The 16696-nt window shown below is 38.9% G+C and overlaps 1 protein-coding gene across 1 annotated transcript in view; it reads right to left on the reverse strand.

Annotated features, from left to right (window-relative positions):
- Positions 1-7739: 7739 nt before the first annotated feature.
- The window catches only part of LOC142345753 (potassium voltage-gated channel subfamily A member 1-like), a 488213-nt gene continuing 479256 nt past the window's right edge, over positions 7740-16696 (reverse strand). Inside the window, exon 3 of the mRNA XM_075398056.1 lies at positions 7740-9651. The gene's annotated coding sequence lies outside the window, so the exon portion shown is untranslated. The remainder of the gene's footprint in view (positions 9652-16696) is intronic.

The following is a 16696-nucleotide window of genomic DNA, read 5'->3' on the forward strand; positions in this document are numbered from 1 at the left end:
GACAATGGTACGACAGGGCATCCTGGAGCCAGTACAACCTGGTGGGGTCACAAATGCATCACCAGTAGTGTGGCAGCGGAAGAAAAATGGACCTCTGAGACTATGCGTGGACCTGAAAGTTCACATCAATGGCAAAGTTATGGACGAGGACTATCCAATCCCAGACATGGAGACCATTTTCCATAATATCCATGGGGCCTCTTACTTTGGAAAAATTAACTTATCAGACGCATACTATCAAATTGAGCTGGAAGAGGATGCAAAAGAAGTATGCACAATCAACACATCGCAAGGATTGTTCAAGATGTGCAGGCTTTCTCAGGGCCTAAAGAATTCTTCATCAATCTTCCAGAATTGCATTGAGTCAACTCTCAAAGGAATCAAGGGTGTGGTCATCCTCCAAGACGAAGTCCTGGTATATGGAAAGGCAAAGGATCAATACGAGAAACAAATAATTGCAGTCAAGAGTCGGCTATGTGAAAAAATTTTACCATCAATGAGAAGAAATCCACTCAAAACCAGTTTCAAGCGTAAATTTTCTTGGCTACTCTGTTTCCAAAGAACGAATAGCGCCCGATCCTAAACATGTTGAAAATCAAAAATGCAAAACCACCATCAAATATGAAACAACTCGAGTCCTTTGTTGGCTTAGCAACTTTTTATGGTCGAATGATACCGGATTTTGCAACAAAAATGCTACCCCTAAACGAAATTCGAAAAGAAGAATTCAGATGGGAAAAAGGAAGAGCAAAATGCTTTTGAAAACATGAAAAACGAGTTATGTGCTAACCCTCTTGTACAGTCCTACAGCTTGACGAAGGAAGCAACCTTGACAACAGACGCCTCGGAGAAAGCTATAGGCGGGGTACTCTCAAGAAGGACATCCTGTGATCTACGTCTCGAGGAAGTTGTCACAAGCCGAACAAAATTACTCCAATATTGAGCGAGAGGCACTTGCAATCATCTTTGTGATCACAAGACTGAAACAATTCCTACTCGGAAGAAGGTTCACTCTACAGACTGTCCACAAACCTCTCAAATATCTCTTCGCCCCAGACGAAGAAATTCCGAAAACAGCATCAGCAAGAATTACATGCGCTGATGGGATTTAACTTTGAATTGAAATATTCACCCGGAGAACAGATCCCCACGCTGATACTTTTAGCAGACTAGACATTGACGACGACGATGACAATGATTGAGTCTGCTTTGCTCTTGACAATATCTACTTCGTCCAATCCGACCTGGTGACGCAGTCAGGCATCAACACTCAGCTGGGATCGAATCGACTCTTTCAAGATGTCATCAAACGAATGAAAAGCGGCATCTGGAAACAGTGCTCAGAAGCAGAGAAAGGATTTGAACAACAGAAAGACGCCTTGACCATTCACAATGGAATCATCTTTTGAGGAGTTGTGCCTTTCATTCCACCCAAACTGAGACCCATGGTGATGGCCAAAGCTCATGAGACTCACCCAGGCGAAAATGCAACTGAAACAGCAGTTTGAATGATGGCTTGGTGGCCCTCATTTAGACTCCACATGGACTGGGGCTACGTTAAGGATCAAGTTAATATCTTAGAGATAGTAGACGCGGGATCAGGTTGGATAGAAGCCTTCCCTGCGGGAAATAGAACCTCACAAACAGTGAACGTGCACTTGAGTCAAATCTTTGCAAATTTGGGATACCAAGAATACTAGTATCAGACAATGGTCCTGAGTTTGTGAGCAGTGACCTAAAGCAATGGTGTGAATCACTGGGGATTAAAAAGATGGAATCTTCTATCTACCATCCAAGAGCAAATTGGATTGCTGAACGATCGGTCCAAACAGTGAAACGGGCTATTCAAGACTGGAGTCCAAATCTGAATGTGTCATTTGGCGCTTTACTACAGCGGGCTTTGATGACACATCGGAACACTTCCAAGACGCGGGGCAAAACTGTAGAACTGTTACTGTGACGCAAAGTAAGACTTCCAGCAGTCACTGATTTTGATCTGTGTGAACGAGTCCTCTTCAAACCGACGAACAGTTCACCAACGGTTCCAGCTACTTTCATTATCTGTAAGGGAATGAACACTTCGTTCATTCAGCCGTAGAATTCAAACAAGACAGTGCTTGTTAGTGACAACTAAATTGCACGGCTGTAACCTGAGATCAAGACTGAATCTACTGACTCACAGTCTGAGAGCAATAGGGACGACATAGACGTGGCATCACCCAACTCTACTGAAAAAACCTCAGTAGTTGAAGGGGAACAACTTTCACTGGCCACAAGAACTTCAAGCAGAAATAAAAACAACCAGAAAGATTTGGAGACGCTATTCCTACAAACTTGTTTAAAAAGGAGGGAGGATGTGATACATCGAGAAGTGGCGAACTTAGCAACTTAAGTTAAAACTTCGATACATAAAGAAAACTTTCTTACCTGATGTTTGGTGAAGTGAAATTGAACAATGGCTTCTAATTTGAACCGAATCCTCGATTCAAATTTGTTCATACCAACCGCAAGTTTATCAGTGTACATAAGCCATAAACTTGTGTGATAGATTCGACGTTCCCACCACCAGATATGATCAGAAACCAACTCTCCGACCCTCTCAGTAGATAGAAATGATATGTTCTCAGGTAGGGAGAACAATGTGTTAAGTGCAAAAAACTGCACTAGTACTTGTCATATACGGCAAGGGGGGAAACTTGTTCACAACTAAGGTGTAAATTAACCCAAATCAGTTTATCTAAATCTAGACGGATCTGTAAATTTTTATGATGATACGGACTATAAATAATAATAATCTTAAAATAATAAAATTCTTGTTACTCGTGCTCGAGACCACGACACTTCTTTCGGAAGCACTTAATATAATTCTGCTCAATCGTGAATATAACTGTCCTAGCAAAAAATGCGTAATAAAGATAGCAAAGTAAACCAATTCTCTTTCCATAAAATTTTAGTTTTCTACATAATAGTATGCTTACAACGAAATTTACAAGTTGAGAGAAACAAAAAAAATACTCGAGAAAGAGAAGAAAAACAGAAACAAATACCATTCATTTAAGTTCAATGCCAAGCATGAGCGAAAGGAAAACTGCAACAAAGTTTTGATCTTCAGATCATATTGAAAAACTACATTACATCTGTCTTGGAAAAATCCGTTGTTCACCTTCAAAAATTAATAATTTCCATGCCACACAAAAAAATAATTTTATACTAATTATGGTCTAGGCATATTTAGAAAACGAAACCAAGAGAATATAAACCCATTGGACAACTGTATTAAAACAAAAGCCACTAACGACTGGCGGATTGCTTTGAAACGACAGCGTGGCGCAGACTTTGGTTGCAGCTAGGCAGGCCAACTTCACTGAGTATGAAGGGAGAAAAAAAGCGACAAAAGTTGGGGGTCCGAACCTACAGTAAATCCTGTTGCCTTTTGCACCATGATTGTATGCATTTTCAGTCGTTTTGGGGAGCCGGAGAGACCAAAAAATTCTAACAGAACTGAATTGCAACTCCATGCTCTCAAGATTTATTAGTTTACTTCAATTTTCTCAAAATTGTCAGACCGAAATAACAAGCAATCAATTGCATTAAAAAGCGAATTAAACAAAAAATTGTTTGAGAGCAGCTTACCAAATTAAATACCGACCCCCGAACGAATCATCTTCACAGCCTGTATCAAGAAGAATTAATTAATGTGATCTAAAAAAGCAAAAGCAAGTTCAAATATGCCGTTCTAAAATTCTTTAAAAAAAAGGTAAAATTGTAGGAAAGCAAGGGATTAGAAATTTTATTTCAATTGAAAAGCAATACATGGCCGATTTTCGAACAATTCTGCTAAATGTAATGCTCCATCAAAGTCAGTTTGACTGAATAGCCAAAAGTTAGCAACAGTATTTAAGGTCAACTTCGGCAACACTCCAACTTTGTCCGTGTTCTCCAACAAGAAATTCGCGGACAAAGGAGTTTCTAATTGTAACCAAATAGACCAATTTAAAAAAATAAATAAAGGTAATCATAAAATTAGCCATTTTCATTCAGTTCAATTCGGTATATACACTATGGTACCACAAACAAACGTACACCCCCTAAAGGAATTTTAAAAAGCGCCACAGACATCATTAAAACATTTTGAGTTGAAATCTGTTCTCTAGTAATGATACATTACGTTTTCAGCTTTTTAAACATCAACCAGACGGTTATAATAGTTTCCACAAAAGTTTCTAACGACATCTGAGCCAATTTTCCGACACTTCTTCCAAATAGCGAAAACTGTCTTTCGTAGTTCTTACTTCCAAATCACCCATTTTTTTAAATTGTATTAGTAGAATCGGTACTATTTTCTGACCGCCCACTCTTTTCCCGTTAGCGAAAATGCTCAAAATCTATAATCCATTCACAGGAACATCAGGTTGTTGAAAAATAAAGCCATATAAATGCATTTATTGTCAATATTTTTCAAAATTTCAAAACTATGAAACTTGAGCATGTTACTTTGTTTTGTTATCGTCTGTATGCATGCTGTTTACTAGATCTTGATTATAAACTGGCTTCCTTTAAATTTTGTACGTGAAAATTGAATATTTCGAATCGCAACAGCGTGGCAAATAGTAAAAAAAGCAGCTTAATCATCGTTTCTGTGTAAGCGAATTAGAATGAAATCTCGTTGAAAATTTCACAATTTTACGTATTTCTTAACGCTTTAGAGGAAATCAAACGTTTTGAGCAGAAGTAACACTTAAAGAGCACAAATTGTGGTACCATAATGTACATATTGGATCGCACTGATGCTTTTTTCAACAGAACACGATTGGTGTCAAAAAACACCGGCCCAGAATTTCAGCAAATTGCTTCATTGACGTTATTCTTTTAATCAAGAAATACAAGCAATTATTTTTGCAAACACATGGTATAAATTTTTCACAATGGCAAACCTTTGTTGGTCAAGAAAATGATTCAAGAAAAGTCAGCCCCATTATCACTAACACTATGGCTTCCAAAACAGACCGATACCTTTTCTGATCATATTTTCATACTTTGATTTCTGATAATTTCTTTGTACTCTTCAAATGCCAGATTTGAAAACACTGCCATAACTCGAAATCGAGACACAAAAAGCGCATAAAAATTAAAAAAAGGTATGAAAAGCGGTAAAATGGCATCGGTTTTTTAGCAAGAACTAAAAACAGAACAATGAAACCTGCCCCAAGAAATGTTCCAATGAAAAAAAAAACAAAGAAAAAGAATGAAAAAATAACCTGAACAGTAAGTATGCAAATATTTTACAGGCAAAATCCATGTCATTGTTAATGAAGATTGACATCTTTTATGATCAAAAGCAACTAGCCATTGCACATGAGAAAACACACTCAGCTGCCCTTCTGAAGCTGATGACTAAAAAGATTGCCAACCTACGAGAGATCTTATGTACTTTCTATTTTAAAAAAGTCATTTGAAATAGTTAATTCAATGAATTCAAAATTTATGGTACAAAATTTAAAGAGGTTAATTTTCATAAAATTTAAACGTAACAGAAAGATTGATAAAAACTCAAACAATAAAATGACTGCGTTAAGTTAATTAGATATAATAGTAGTAATAACCGCTTTCCAAGCACAAATTTATGTGGCTGATGAAATCTGAATTATTACACATGGTTAAACTATTGCACAATTCCAATTGCATCAGAAAAATATTTACACTTTGAAGATTGCATTATAAATTAGGCGTCGGAGTTATTAAACATCTCTCGTAAGAAAATTACTTTACTATTATTAAGGTTTAACATTTTAAACTCTCGAGATCAACTTTGTTGATATCTATCTGTACAACAATTCCACTTCTCCACCGTTTCTGAATTTCGGGCAGAATGGGGTTTGATCTAATGAAGACAGGGCGGGTCGTCGGCTAAATGTCCAGAAAAATAAAGCAGAGATCTAAAATAATTAACAATTGTGTCGTAACTAGTGTCTGAGGAGGAAAGTTTTGATTTCTACGTGAGTAATTTCGGATAGTAATAGCACCAGGTTTGAGAAGTTAGGGGGTCCTTGGAATATAATTCTGGGAATTGAGTTTCATTTGATCTCATTTAGTCCAATCATACATAATAATAAAGACCAAATTTAAACTGGGAATGTATCGCAAGATATCTTTCATTTTTTGTACAACAAGTTATCGCTCATCATTTTGTTAGTAGTGCTGGTATCGTATAGTTAGCATATACCTGTAAATATAAATGAAACAATTTGTTGGTCATCTTAGCACAGCTAAGCGAATAGACACTAGTAAAACGGTTCCAATCGCAAATGGCAAAACAATAGAAAGGTGATTTCTATACACAACTGTAGAGTGAGTGATCTTGGGTGATTAATGCCTAACATGCGATGATATGATTAAGCAGTTATGCAATCTCAAAACAATATTCCCCCATGATCCAAGACGAACATTTTGTGAAGATGTTCCTACTTATGCTGCAACGCAAAATTCCCCATTACTTGAAAACTCAACATTTAAAATCCGACAATCCCTAAAAGCTACACTCTCTCTTATAAGACCCGTTTACATAATCAGTGCAAGGCGTGAAACAATTTGATGTTCGCAATTTAAACTTATAATTCAGTAGACGCTTTTTTTCGGTTAACAAACCTCCCTTCTCTGAAGGCTATTTCTCCTCACGGTCTCGGACCCTAATTAAGCAAAGGTGGTATTGATTTTTAGGTTACAACACTTTGTTCACATATCGATGTCGCTTGTGGGCACGAAGGAGAAAGCAAGGCACGAAAATGAGGAAAGGTGGCGAGTGAGAATTTGAGCGATGGCGGGGGAGGGGTCTTTCAATTTAAGACGGGTGCATAAATTAGACCATAAATCACAGTAAGCCTCTGCGCTTGACTTAACCCCCGCATTTGGTCAACCCGCATCTTTCAAGCCACAGGGTTCATGCTGGGTTAAAACATACAAGCCACTACTTCTCATAATTCGTCCAGAAAATTTAACTTGCAATTTATTTCATTCCGTCTCTTTCTTTTGTCTTTTAGCTAGGCATCTATACCCTCCCCCCTCTCCCTCCCATCGCTACCCGGACGCAATTATTTACACACCACCCTCTGGGTTGGCTCTGCGTCGCTGCTTGCGTGGGCACACACTGATGCCGATATTTCCACCATTTAAGGCCAAATAGTTCTCTTTGAAGCTAGAGAGAGTGTTGGCCCACCGCCATACATATGTAAAGAAACACCAGACAAGGCTACATTTTATTCACGCACAGCCCAACTAATTCAGGTCAACTTCACAGAGCATAAGCATAAATGAATTTTGATCAGCCGGCTGAATTAACTTGACAAAGGGATAGTCAGTACCCGTTATCGGTGTCAGGCTAATCTACGCCAAATGTCTAAAAACCCTCTTCCCCAAATCCTAAACTATTTATTAGCTAACCAATTCTACTATTTACTTTCACTCATTTATATTAATAATGGCGGTTCCATGTCTATATACATTATCAATAGCGGGCTTGTAAGTTAATTTAGTAAAAAAAAACCACTAAGTTCCGAGCCAGAATCAGAATAATAAACTGTTACAATTCAAAAAATCGTCAGTGTATTCGTTTACAATATTTGTCGATGATTAAAAAAATTAAAAACTTCAAATTACTTGTAAAGAGCAAAAAACTTAAGCGTCAACCCAACGACTATAAAAAATATGATAAGTCCGTGACGAACAATTTACCTAGTCTTGAATATTTTTCTTAGTCTTGGACCATAAATAGTTTTAGGAGCACAAGAATACGGTGTGTCACATCAAAGGAAACAGATTGGTTGGTGTCTTGTGGTGGTGATGGTGGCAGAGATTATTTAACAGATAGGCTAATATGACGATGCGAAGGAGGAGAGGAAGGGGAAGGAAGGTGGTGAACGAGTGTGAATAAATTAATTGATGAAAAAAAAGGCAAGATTCTGATAATTAAGTCCAAAGAAGCCTCCAACACGAAAGTGCTACTGCTTCACTCATGTCATACATTTACAACAATAGAAAGTCATCCCTGATCTTTCCACTAATAAACAATTGTTTATTTCTCAAAATTATTAACTGAGGTATCTCTCCAATATCGCTAGAACCATTCAGTTATATCCATGAAAGCCCCCTAATTGAGGCATAATTTGATCCGACTCTTTCAAAATGTGATCTTTTTGGTCTTTCGGGTCTGTCAAAATGTGTTGCGTTAATTGCCCAGAAATTGGTCCAGGCGATAAAGCCGCCGCTTTTTGAAGCATAATTCGGATGCATGTCATCAGGGGGCTATTACATGATGCAGTTTTAATGGATAATCAACATGGAAAGCCGCACAAAATCATTTTCAAGACATTGTAAGCACTTTTAACTCCAGCAGAAAGAGCCTCCTTTCACTTCAACTGTCTCCATCCCATTTGCGTACTTTGGCTGTTCAACATTCTTTGTACTTTTTGAGCCAATCACAGGCGACTGACGTCACAACAGTAGATCCCGCGCGTGTCAAATCATAAAAACGTCCGGGAAGAATCCCAAATTAGGCCGGTTGAATTCTCTGTCACTCCCTAATCCAAGCATACGCGGTGGTCTCTATCCAAAGTATTAAACTAATTTCTTTGCTTATATTCTGTTCGCTTTACTTGCCACAATAAATATTGCATCTTGCTAGCACTATAAGGCCATAAGACGAAACCCACGTAAATAGATATCTGATTCCCGATTTCCAATAAGTTGATTTGAAATTCCCAATTAGCGACTGAAAGCTCAAAACATCATCAAACGCCATATCAGAATGCAACTAAACTGATGCGGTACTCTTGTGTATCTCGTTACTTTCTGTGAAACACTAACTGCTTAGCTGGCGTTCTGTTAAGGGATTGCTCTTCCGTAACTGTAACAGTTGTGGTGTGGTAAAGTTAAGGATAGTAATACCGTGTGCCCCAGTGGGAAGGGCATTGGGTAAAAGAGGAGCATGAACAAAAGAACAGCAGCCATTTTAATAGACACGCGTCACTTCCAATAGAGGAGCCACTTAAACAGTCCTCCTTAAAACATCACCTCAACCCCCAAGAGAGACACCCAGCAAAGCCAGCCCAATCCAGATCACACCACAGCACTCAAGCCAATGTACACAATCACAACTGCTAGAGAACCACAAACACACGTCACAACGACAGAAGACTGCCCAGATTCCACCCTCTCTTATATCCACCCTCTCATTAAGCACAAGGAAGGCGCAGGATGGTATATCAGTCGGCATTATAATCCAGTCACGTCTTTTCAAACAGGCGCACAGACCACACGCTTCTTCCCCCGTCTCCTCCCCGTCCGGCTGTCGCGGTTAACAACACAACACAATCACACTTTCTCCCAGCTCACGAACTGCGCATGTAATGACTGCGCAGGACAATTGGTATAATGGTGTAGCCGTGCTGTGTGCTAATTCCTCCCTGAGATCAAGGCCATGTGCTGTCTGTTTCAAGTTAATTGAGCATGTCCAACTTGATTTGACGTCGACTTCCCTCTTCACAGGCAATGACTGTTCGCACAGAAATGGTCTTGCCTGCATTGTTTAGAAGCTGGATTGACACTTTTCAGCCGTCCCTGGGCACCGGAGTCATCAGACCATTGAGGCTCAATCACCTAAAACAAAACACTAAAATTAACAGACCACACTGGTATTTTTTAAAAAAAATTTTGGTCAATAAATTCATAGAACTCTCACCAGAAATGGTTTGTTTGTAATGTTAACAACAGTTCATAGAGCTTTTAAATTGAAATGCAGAAATATCCTCCCGTTACATACCGTTGCACTCAAGACATCAATAATCAAAGAAAAAAATTGTCAGTGCAATAAAAACTGCGGTTATCTTAGTTAATACGAAAAGGCAACCATTATAAATGAGAAATGTTCTAATTGATAACCAAAATGGACAACCAAAATAAATACAATTTATAAATATTGACAAATTTAATTTCAAACTTGAAATCGTATGTCCCTGTTGGTGCTTATGGGTGAATATAGAGAAGTAAATAGTGGCATGCGGGGGTACATGAAGGGGTGTGAAGTTGAAAGAAGGCGTTCGGGATGCGTGGAGGGTAGTTGGTAATGTGAGGTAATCAGGAAACCGGAAGTACTGGACTATAAAAATTAGATTGTGAACTTGCCCAAAATAAGCGGCCCCTATTATCTACTATATACCCACTGATCGAAAATGGAAGTCAATGTTATAAAGAAAGAAAGAATTTATTCATCTTAGTAACAGTAAAACTACAACATAGAAACATAGCAAATTTATCATTGACTTAGAAAGGACAGAAAGACGGAACTATAGGTTCTGTTTAAACTGCCCTGATTTAGGCATTAGCAAACAGTGTGATTTGAACCAAGCCTAACGACTGTACTTGGTAAATGTAATTTACCAATACTATATTATCTAGTATGGAAGAGCATTTAATTTTGCGATGAGTCACTCTCTGAAAGTAACCATGCTTTTTCTAGAATGATACCATTACTTAATAAGACCCTTTAAAAAGTCGCGTGCCGCGACTTTTCATCAAATTTTTAAAAAATAATGTGCAGCCTTTATAAAGATTATTTTTGCACAAATTATTACACACATTACACTTACACAAGATTATTTTCCTGAATAAACCCCCTTTTCTGACCTTGTTTTTGATTGAGTTTTAAATTAAATAAACAATTAAACAATAATGATTTTCTATTCCATGTGAATTTGCAATGGACATAAAGAAAAATTGCAGAAGTTCATAAATGTGAAATTCATAAACATGAAAAAATTTGTTTTTATGAAAAATGTTCGAACTCTCATCCGTTTTCCATAAATATATAAATTTTTTTAGAATTTTCTTTTGTAGAACAGGAATATGCATCAAACAGCAAAAACTACAAGATCCAAAAACCAGTATACCACATTGAATAATAGGGTTGATGTTACTTCTATAGTAACCAGGGAGTTGCTTTTTTTGGCGCATAAGGCCCAAGTTTTGATACATTATCACACTATTTGCTTAATCTCAACACTGCTTGATGGATGTAAGATTAAAATGATAATCTATAATCAATTTGATTCCTAAACAGTAACACATCGGTTTAAAGGGCAGAGCAATGCTTGAGCTGAGGGCTGTTGGAAGCACGTGAAATATTCATTTTGTGGTGGCTGAGCTTACTACCTCAACAACCAAACTGAATAGCGCCTCAAGGCCACTTCAAGCAGTGAAGTTAGAACAGCATGACAAGCGAAATTTAATGCTACATTCTATCGAAGCCATATGGATTTATTCACTTTGTTCAACATTTAAATTCAGTAACTATTATTAGTTCGCAATCGTCATACATGAAGTGGAACTCAAACTCGAACTATCTCAACTCCCAGCAAAACAATACTATGACTTAACAATAGTGCATCAAATTCTTTGCGATTGCTTTGCGAATCAGTCTGTTATTGATACAAAACATTCGACAAAATTTTTACATGGTTAACAAACTTCCCATGACATCAAATTTACACTAAAGAAGTGACGTTATGGAAAAGTGTTCACATTCAGTCATCAACTTTATCTACAACCAATCAGAGATGCAATTTTGACATGAAAATTCACGTGACTATCAGGATAAAGGGAGCATGAGAAACTACGAAAAGTTGAAATTTGCAATTTTGGTTATATTAATTGTTATCGTGTCTTGTTTCTGTAGATCCTATTAGTGATTCTACAGTTTCAACTTAACTTTGACTTGTTGAAAAGAGAATTAACTTTCATATTCTCAAAACTTTCTTTCTGAGGGACGAAGTTCCTAAGTCAGAGAAATTTGTGCAAAGCACTTTGTCAGTGGCGCGTATTAGCTTAACAAAGCCTAGCAAAGTTTTGATATTGGCGGTTATTGAAGCCAATCGAGAAAAACAAAGTTGTTCATTAAATTAACTCTTGAAAAATTGAATAAGAGGTACTTTTTTTGTAATTTCTCGAAGATCATTGAACCAATACAGTTCTTTTCTTTTTCGTTTGGTTACTCCAATGATAGTATTGTACAGTGCTAAGTTTGTTCAAGTTTGAATCTTCTTACAAGAGTTATTAAACATTGAAGTTTTTGCTCACGAATTAAGATTGGGTATAAAATATGAAAGGCAGCCACGCCAACGCAGTTTACCTAGCGTTATTTTTACTAACTAAGGTTCATAACCCTGTGAAATTTTATCTCAATAGTAATTGTGGTTAAGGAGATATCATCGAAAAACCTAATGAGATCAATTGGTTATTTGAAAATTTTAGATTTTTGCATAATTGAAGCGAAGCTATTTGTTATTCAGCAAAGCTGAAGAAGTAGTTATTAGAAACTGTGAGTATCAAGTAATGCAACGGTGTTCTACAGTATAGCTGATAATACAGTTCACCAAAGTCACTGCAAAAACACAATATCCGGAGAGATTTGAAACCGCTGACACGAGCTGGGCTGTGTAAAATTTTCCTTGTCTTTGGTCCGTTGACACGAACAGTGGAAGGCAAACTGCTGTCTAATCTGGAAAAGAAATTTGGAAGGACTCATGCGATCATTGATGCACAACTGGAGAGTCTTTGCAAAGCAAGTCAGGTGAAACCACACGACTCAACAGGTCTGATCAGTTTCTCGGTTATTGTTTAGAACTTTTTGAATGTGCTCAAAGAGTACAAGTAGATTGGTGATCTGCAATCGAGCTCGACACTGTAAATGGCAGTAGATAAACTACCTCAAGTTCTCAAAGAGAAGTGGTGGTTCTATGTTGATGATAAAGATGAAGATTGGCCTGATCTAATTATGTTGGAAAAATGGCTATCTAGGATAGCATTCGTGCACGAAGGGTTTTCAGCATTCAAGGGAGAGCGAAGACAAGAAGACCGAAGAAGCACAAATAGAGGCAAACGGTTCTCGAAAACATCGAACTTCAGTGCAAGTTCGAATGTGAAAGAAACGAAGCAAACGCAAAGTGATCACTGTCCGCTAGCTGATGGCGCTCATAAAATATGGAACTGTCCGCTATTCAGGAACATGAGTGTGAATGATCGGGACGCAGCAGTGAGAAAGCAACGCTTATGTTATGGATGTCTGGGCAAAGGACATGCAATCAAAGATTGTAAAGTCAATGCGTGCGGCATCAAAGGATGCATCAAGAAGCACAACCGATTGCTACACTAAGAAAACCAAACGGACGAGGCAATCACGCAGTCAACGTAAGCGCAGCAACAACCAAACAGAGTAACGAAGTTACTAGCTTTCTTCAGATAGTTCCTGTCTCAATACAGAGCGGTGCCAACAGGCTGAACACATACGCTTTCCTCGATAGTGGATCAACGGTTTCCTTCATCGATCAAAGTGTGCAAGAGAAGTTACGAGCCCAAGGCACCGATGTGACGCTCAACATAGCTGGTATACATGGAACAAAGGACCTGAAGACGGAAAAGATTCCTCTCAAAATAAAGGGACTACATTCAAAGGTGCATTCAATCGAGGCGTTTGCACACCCGTCAATATCCTTGGGAAACACAAAGTACAACTTTAACAAGCTGAAGCAAAGCTTCAATTACTTGAGTGTTCTACCCAACACACGCTTCAACTTGATGGAAGTTGGCATCATCCTTGGTCAAGATGCTTACGAGCTACAACGCCCATTGGACTACAAGACAGGAACACGAAGTGAACCTTTCCCCGTTCCAACAGAGCTAGGATGGCTAGTCAGTGGACACATGGCGGGCAAAACATTTGTCATTTCACCTTCACAGAAGATGTGAAAGTGGCTGAGAATACCCAAACTTGGGACATAGAAAACTATGATTCCAAGATCAAAGTCGTCAGTCAGTCACAGAAAGAACTACAGGCGCAAAAGATGCTAGAGAGTACGACGAAGTTCACAGGCGAGCGGTACAAAATGGGAGTGCTACGGAGTGAACCAGAGCCAAACCGACCGAGCAACTGCAGCTCAGCGTTGGGTCAGCATTACCTACTGGAGCGAAGATTCCAAAAAGACCCAAACCTGAAAAGTTTGTATCAGCAGTCAATAGCTACAGATGTAGAAACGTGAAAGGCAACTTCGGCAAAGAATGTTTACTTTTCACACCATCCAGTAGTAAAACCGAACAAACATGGCAAAGTAAGACGTGTTTGCAATGCTGCATTGAAGCACAAAGAAATATGCTTAAACGACAAGCTACTAGCAGGACATGATCTGCTCCACGGGTTGATTGGAACGATATTCGGATTTTGAGAAGGATCAATAGCCCTGAAAACTGACATCGAAGCGATGTTTCTACAATTGCAAGTTCCCGAACAGGATAGAAGTTGCTTGAGGTTCCAATGGCGTCCAAGGACTAACGAACCTGTGCAAATATACGAAAATCAGAGTCATGTATTTGGAGCTAAGAGCTCTACAACTCGTGCAAACTACGCTCTCAAGCGAGTGGGACTCGACAACGAAGAAATATATCTAATTGCAGCAAAAGCAAAAAAAACAACTTCTACATTGACAATTTCATCAAATCGGTACAAAAACCCTGAAGAAACCCCCAATTGAACTCTTCAATCAACTACAACCACTCTCACATGGATTTTAGCTGGAAAAGTTGATAAGCAACATTGATGCAGCTACCAAAACAATCCCAGAAAACGAAGTTAATAAGCAACACGAAGCAAGTCGAAGTGGAACCCAATACAGAGGGATCTTCAGTGCTTGTACTACAATGGACTGTTACTGATGATAGTCTTCAAAAGTGCAGAGGAACGAACAGAGAAGTTGAGCCTGGTGAAGCAGCCGAATTTTTGAAGTGGAAAGAACATCTTCCAAATGTAGCTGAAACAAGCATCGAGAGAAGATAAGCGAGGGATCAAACCGAAATTCATGTGTTCCCGGACGCATCTGAAGACACGATATCGGCAGTGGCCAATCTACGTTCACAATCGAAAGAATACTCAGCTAACTTAGCAATTGTCATTGGAAAATGCAGAGTGGCACCGATGAGAAGACATCTTTCAATACCATGGCTGGAACTACTGACTCAACTACTGCATTGCAGTGGAAACACAGCTACAATCATAACCAACATGTGTTTGTTGCCAACCGAGTAACTGAAATACTGGATGCAACTGATGTTTCACTGTGGAAACAAGTGAACGGTATCAACAACCCAGCGACCATTGGCACTAGAGCAATTGACATTGAGGAGTGAGTGGCTCACTAGGCCGGCCTGTTTGAATGGACCAAAAAGTGAGTGGCCAGAGCAAGTTAATCAAATGTTTTCCTCAGATGAAGAGAATATACCTTTGTCAGTTTCCATGATACAAGCTGAAGAAAGGAAAGTTGTTATTGAGTGGGAACGATTCAGTTACTTCAACACACTAGTGAATACAGTGGCATACGTACAGCGAGCATTGAGCAAATAGAAACCGTCAACACTAGAAGTCAGCGTTGAAGAAAGGGAAAAAGCAAAGGCAATTATCTTCAAGCTACTACGGCAAGAATAGTTCGGTGAATATATCTCTCATAGCTGAAAAAGAAATTCCAAAGGCAGCAGCTCTTCCTGGATGAAGCACTTATTCGAGCCAAAGGCAGAATATTCAAAAGTTAATTAGACTTTAAAGCAAAGCATCCAATATTGCTACATTGGATACATCATGCGGTTGATTTATTCTTGCTAAACGAGCAAAAGGACAATCAACACGAGGGCACTGAGCATGTAAGAAACATTGTTCAGCAGAAGATGTGGATCCTGGATATACGAAACGCCCTAAGATCATTAAAGAAATCGTGAGTTACCTGCGAGAAGGGAAATGCACGAACGATAGCAGCAGTAATGGCCGATCTACCCGAAGAGCGGTTAGATGCTTCAACAGCCTTTAAAAATGTTGAGTTGACTACTTTGGCCCTTTCACTGTGAAGATTGCGCGAAGAAACTCAAAGCGATGCTGTTGTCTGTTCACATCTCTAACTATGAGAGCCGTGCATATAGAAGTGGTACCCGAGTTGGACACAGACAGTTGTCTCAATTCAATTATGAGATTTATTTCACGAGAGGCAAACCGGGTAAAAACATCAGCGACAACGGGACAAATTTGTTGGAGCTGAACAGAGTATGCACAGTGCGTTGCTTCATGGAACAAAGAAGGGATCGAAGAACATCTAATTCAACAAAGAATCAGATGGAACTTCAGCCCACCCGCAGCACCTCACTTTGACGAGTATTGGAACGGTTCGAGAAAAGTTGAAAGAAAGAAATGTATGCAGAAATGGGAAAAGATCAGTCACCGAGGACCTTCTTTCGACTAAGATGTGTATTATTGAGCAGATATTGAACGCAAGACTGTTGAATCCAGTCAGTTCAGACGTTAATGACTAGGAAACATTGACTCCAAATCACTTCTTGATCGGCCACAAGAACATTTGCTTACCCTGTCTACCATGAGAAGAGAAATTTGTCGTTCATCGAAAGCTCTTTCGACAGACTCACGCCTATGCAAACCTTATTTGGGACAAATTTCGTATGAAGTACCTGCTAACTCTGAATAATCGGCATCAATGGCGATCTACGACAAACGAAACCCTTAAAGAAAGCGATCTCGTTTAGTTGAGCAAGACAGCGACAAGCGTGGATATTATAATCTAGGTAGAGTTAAGGAGACCATCAATGGGCCTGAGACCAG

Source organism: Convolutriloba macropyga, chromosome 9 (assembly GCF_964194025.1).
Source record: "Convolutriloba macropyga chromosome 9, txConMacr16.3, whole genome shotgun sequence".
In the NCBI taxonomy this organism is placed as follows: Eukaryota; Metazoa; Xenacoelomorpha; order Acoela; family Convolutidae; genus Convolutriloba; species Convolutriloba macropyga.